We start from the raw sequence: 6,278 nt of genomic DNA, 5'->3' as shown, positions 1-6,278 counted from the left end.
GCACACCACTTCCCATGGCCGTCTCACCATCCCTGCTACTCTCCACGCCCCCCCACCCACTGCTTCCCACTCTGGCTCCAGCCCAGCTAGTACCATGCAGCTCCTGGCTGCTGGGCTGATAGCAACAATTTCCCCACCTCCCTTTATCTGATCTTATCTTACTTTCTACATGGATGGAGGAAGGCAGGGAACAGCCCCAGGGCTGTGAGGCCAGAAGCCATAGAGGCTTTCAGTTGGGCACTGGAGTGAGAGGGGGGCTGGGGGTGGGGTAGAACCAAGCCAGCCTTGCTGCTCAGCTGCTGGGTCCTGCTGCCAGCTCCCCCTGGGTTCTTCTGCTGGTGGCTGCCTGTCATCTTTGACAGGCAACCAAGGGAAGATAAAAATTAATTTTCTAAAATTTTTAGCATCCCTGTGGGCTGGATAGAATGGCGTGGTGGGCCAGATCTGGCCCATGGGCTGTATTTTGCCCTCTCCTGGTCTAAAGTAATTTAAGAGAAGACATTTTCTGGATCAGACCCTTAAGGTACTGAAATATCCAATGCAAGTTGCCGAAATGCCAGATTGTCCCACAGCTATTCCAAAATTTGCAAATTTGACACCTTCTTCCTGAAGAAAATGGCTGCAATACATCCATCTATATTGAACTGTGTACATGAAAATTTGCAAATAACTTACACACATAAACAGAGTTAATTGCACAAACCCCAAAATATATTTGCTAAGTGCTTCTCAAGCAAATACAGAGTTTTGTGGGTGGATCAGATACATGATTATCTTTGTAGGAACTCTGCTTACAGCAACCCCTTTCAAAGATCAGCCCCACTTGCTAATGATCATTATAAAGCATAGAAATAAACTCTTACCAGCAACAAGTAATTTTGTCACTGCACCACAACAGAAGAATATGAAGCCAAACCAAAGTTTTTTTTCTTTGTTTCTTTTTAATCCTGAGCTAGATGCAATACCATTAACTTTAAAATGAATCATATAACATCTGAATAAGCATCTTAACATTTTGACCATTGTGTTTATACAGCACTTGGAATATATAAAGTTCTGTCTGAGCATTACATATGGTCATCAGTTCAACCACATAAAACCTATTATCACGCATGGTTAAAAGGTAGACCCCAAACTAAAAATATTTCCTCATACATTCCAGAACTAGCAAAGTCATCCTCAGGCTTCCTTTGCAAGAAGCCATAATCACAGTACTATATAAGAAGCAAGATTCAAAGGGAAACTACAAAAGGAAGCCAAGCTGCAAAGTTTAAAATAAAAAACAGAAATAGGAAGCAAAAGATAAGAATCAGGAAAATGAGATAGCTACAAGGACTCCCTTTTGTATTATTTCTTTTCTTGTATCTTCTCAATGAATTGCTAATTGCCCTTTGTTTCATTTAAGACTGTGGCCTCAACTTTTCTTGATAAAAATAGATCGTTTTGGACATTTCCTACTTGCTATAGGTAACTAGGTGCAGAGGTCCTTTATATCCTTTAAAGGCATACTAGATATCTCAATGCTAGGCATACAGCTCTTTAGTTTCTATATGAATCACTGCAACTGGTGGCTTGCTGGCAGTTAGTGACAGGGAGTAGTAGTTAGAGTCATATGAAGAAATGCTAGAGCTCTACACATATTTGGTATATTAAGAATATGCATAATCATAATTCCTCATAGATATTAAGGATAAAAGGAGCCATTATGATCATATGAAGCAGGTGCTTCAAATGTACAGTCCAGGCCAGTTTCAACCCACAGAGACACTCCATCCAGCCTGCGGACCTTCTGATGAGCCAGTGAATTTGGGGGTAGGGTAGAAGGCATGGGGCTGCCACAAAATCAGGAGCCCTGTTGGATATTACCATAGGTGTCAGAGAGGCAAGTGAGGACTGTGCTGATACGGTCCCACTCACTCTGCAGCCACTTGGCACACAGCTGCTTGCCCCTTCACTGCTACTATAGGCTCTGGTCATACTGTCTCCACCACTTGTTCTGTGGATCTGGACTGCAAGGAGGCTGGATCCAGCATGGGATATAAGATGCGTTTGACACTCCTAGCCTAATCCCACCTCTGTGTAACACAGGGCACAGCACTCCTCTGAATTAATTCCTGCATCAGATATAATAACTAGTTGAAGGAAAACACTTTTAGGAAAAACATCTGATCTTTTTTTTAGAATTTAAAGAAACAAAAAATGTACAAAAAACCCTTGGTTGTTTTTTTCAGCTCCAACCTTACTTGAACTTAACTGCTAAAATTGCTATACCACCAGTTGATCAAAGCCAGATTTAGCACACACAATGAACAGGTAATTGAATGAAATATGGGCTTGATTCTCAGTTATGCTAAGGCCTCTTTTCAACACTTGAAGCACATTTACACTGCCAGAACAGTAACAGATATAACAGATTTGGGCCTAAAATAACTAAAGTAACTGAGAGCTGTGAGGACCATACATTTCTCTTTGCCTTCAACAGTTATCTGGAACTCCATAACTTTCCTCTCAAAAAGATTTATTATTCTCAGTACAATGCTTAGGTTGATTGATCACTCAGGGTGGCATCCAGATAAGCAGCAGGCCCTGAGTGTCCAGTGGCTGCTGCTGTTGCTGTGAGAGAGCTGTGTGCTATGCAGGGGGGCTGTGCACCATGGGGGGGCTAGTCAGAGGACCCACCTCTCCCGATCAGTCCCCCCCACAGCCACAGTCCCCCCACACCCCTTATCCACAAACCCCCTACCCACATACCCGCCACAAATCCCAAACCCTCACACAAGCCCCATACTCTCCACAAACCTCATCCCCATAAACCCTACACCTACCCACAAGCCCTACAATGCCCCCCCACACAAGCCCCACACCCGCTTCTCCACACCCTTTCCCCCGCAAAACCTCACATCCCCCTACAAATCTCACACCCTGCATGCCCAGCCGGTCACATGGGGTGGAATGGGACCTGCTAGTGAGAGCTGCAGATGCAGGGGCAACTGCCACACTGCAGCCCTTCCCTATACCCCCACGAGTGCTGGGACATGTGACCGCAGCCTGGGAGGGCTCCTGATACCAGAAACCTTTTGGGTGTGTAATGGGCTGGGGAGAGGGGTGGAGATGGCAGGAGGCTGTGTGTGTGTGTGTGTGTGTGTGTGTGTGAGAGAGAGAGAGAGAGAGATATGGGGATCAGGGGTGGGGGGCTGCTCTGGGTAGGAGATGCTACTAGAGTCAGGCTTAGAGCTTCCCTACCCCCCTAGAGTAGCCTGTACAGGAGGCCAGCCTAGAAGGGAAGGGCCTCGATCAACCCAGGTCCTGAGCCCCAGTCAAGAGCGTTCCAGAAATGACATGAGCATAGGTGATGCATAGGGAGGAATGGGGCAGGGGGCACATGACGCCCCCTGAGATTAGCCAGGGAGTGGGGAGCACCGGCCAGTGCCGCCCTGAGAAGCACCGGCGGCACTTCTGGTTTTGCCGGTGGCACTTCCAATTTTGACACTCGCCCGCTGATGCCTCCCCAGAGTCAGAAGGCACCAAGTGCCCATGGGCATGGGGATCACTGGGGCCTGGACACAGGTGCAGGGAGCAAAACAGCAAGACTTGGCACTGCTCAGAGTCACTAAGTAGTGGGTGGGACAGCTGCAGCTGGACTCATGTCCTGGTGCTGGGAACAGAGCTGCTGCCAGGAGGGAGCTAGTGGGGGCAGGCAGGGGCTAGTGGGTCAGTAGTGAGGGGCACTTGCAGGGAGCTGTGAGTTGAGAATGAGGGGCAAAAGCATAGGCAGTGCACTGGCATATCAGTGCTGCTCAGCCCGTACATCCTGGTCAGTGAAGGAGGCAGGGGCAGCTCTGATTTTTCTATGATAAGAAACCCAAAAGCAAATGCCAAAGTGTATAGATATTTAGAAGTAATTTATTATGATGATAGAGGCACTGGTAGGCTTCCAAATTGCTTTAAAATTGTAAATATATCAATAAAACACTGCCCAACTAATTTCTGTATATATAGTGGTGTTTCATTTTAATCATGGAAGAACAAGGATTTGGGGTATTTTAATGAGAGAATTTAGGTTTTTTATCAGAGAATTTGCTATTTTAAAACAGGGAACACCAGGATCTCTGCTGGTGAGATTTCTGGGCCAGCACCAGGGACCCAGTTGGAGGGCAGACGAGGTGGCTAACCTGGCCATTTGGGGCCAGGAGACATGCTTTGGCAGCTTGAGCACATCTTCTGGGCAATAGCTGCCCAGATGGCAGGGTGGGGGCACCAGAAGGCATGACAGCAGTTCCATACAAAGGCCAACTGTGCAGGCATGGCCCACTGGCTGCTGGTCCAGAAGTTCACGAGGCTCTGCCCATAACATAGCCTGCTGCAGTGCCCATACCATAGCCCGGGCAGCTGTGCGGTCCCCTTCTGGCAGGCACACAGCCATGGGGCCGCATGCTGTTGCAGGTGGCAGAAGTTCACAGCCAGGCAGCAGCCCCTGCTGCCAGACTGCTGTAGTGCAGACTGGTGCAGGGACCACTCTAGGTCAGGGCTGCTTCAAGAATCCAGCTGGTACAAGAGGCTAGTGTCTCCAGATACCAACTAGCTGGACCTCAGAAGCTCCTGAGGGCAAGTAGCCCTGACCTGCTCACCAGGGTAGCTTTTTATGCTGCTGGGGCCAGCACAAGTGGCTCCAGCTCCCCCTGGCTGAAGATCCAGGAGGACCTGGGCAGAGTCAGTTTGCCCCAAGTGGCACAATTTGCCCCACACCAAATTGCATATTCAGGCACATGTGCTGAGGAACAAAAATTCGGCACAAATTTGTGCCACTGCTATTTGAACTCCTGCAAATGCACGTGCCTGCATGTGTGGACGCACCCTCAAAGTCCAAATCAGTACTGTGCCCCCACTCCGTACCCCCCATCAGCATTTCTTGTTCCTACGTAACTTTTCATTCCTGGCAATCCATCACCCCCTGATCACACCAAACTTTTAATGTCCACCAAAGTACTTTTACCTAGGAAAAAAAAAGTCTTTATCTTTCACAGCAACAGCTTCCCAGGAACCAAGCACAGATGAGATTTTAAAGCTGCCCAAACCTGTCATCCAGAAAAGAAAAGAAAAGAAAAGAAATGTTGCAGCTTATATGATGAGGAGACGAATGTCTTTTTACGTGCTCAGGACTAAATATCAGCCTATTTGACCTGAAGTTTGAGTGGCTGCTACAACTGGAATAGAAGTCTGCTTCTTTTTGTCTTTTTTAATGCAGATATTTACTCATGTAGGAAATGAAAAGAAGAATGGACTTGATTTTCCATTGTCATGCATCTTCATTTAGCAAAGTCAGGTAAAATACAGTGTCAGTGTTTTACATTCACTTTACACTAGTATAAATGGCAACATAGCAGGCACGTCTACATGAGACATTTACTATGGAATTGCCTGATTAGGTCTGCAGTAAATGTCTTGACATCTATACATGGGGTCCTATTAGGCCACAGAAAGCTAATTAACGCTGCAGCAGGTTAGTACTTGTAAATATTTACAAATACTAAACTGCTGCGGAGTATTTTTGTGCTCAGCAACACACACGTAGATACTGACCCAGTTAACTGGGGCCCAAGAGTGCTTCAGTGTGGGGACTGCCTGCTGGCTAATTCTGCACTGAAGTACCCACGTGCCCCAGGCAGCCCTTCCACAGTATGTTGAGCTGGGTCAGAGCGGCCCCGAGCTAGAAGGTGACCCCTCTGGGCTCCCTGCCAGGTTGGACTGCTCTGACCTGGCTCAATATGCTGTGGTCCTGGGCACACGTGTAAACGTTGGTGGTATATTAAACACATTTTGAGCTGCAAATCTCTGAGATAATTGTGAGAACAATTTGTACAATCCTTGATTTGTATTCTGCATACAAAAGTATGGTTTTGACAGTTACAATGAAAACAAAACAGTTTCAGTGATATGGTTCACTGAGCTGTTGCTATCTTCTTAGGATACATTTTTAAAGTATTTGTTTTAATTATGCTTTAAGCACTTTAAAAATGGCTGAGGAGCTATTTCCTGTAATTTATGGCAAAGCTGTTAAGAGCTCAGGACTTTTCATAGTCCATAGACTGCTAGTGTTTGTGGTCAGAAAATGTGCTTCTTGTTTGGCTTAGCTATAATTATGATAAAAGTTTTCCACACATACCAAGTACGTCTACATAAGATGCTGACTGCGCAGTATCCTAATACTACTGCGCAGTTGCATCGCGTGGCAAAAACTGTGATGTGACACTATTGTGCAGTAATATTAGGTAACTGTG

Source organism: Gavialis gangeticus, unplaced genomic scaffold (genome assembly GCF_001723915.1).
Source record: "Gavialis gangeticus isolate Ggan-Ray unplaced genomic scaffold, GavGan_comp1, whole genome shotgun sequence".
Lineage (NCBI taxonomy): Eukaryota > Metazoa > Chordata > Crocodylia > Gavialidae > Gavialis > Gavialis gangeticus.
The sequence above is the reverse complement of the archived record's forward strand: the minus strand, read 5'-3'. Positions refer to the sequence as shown.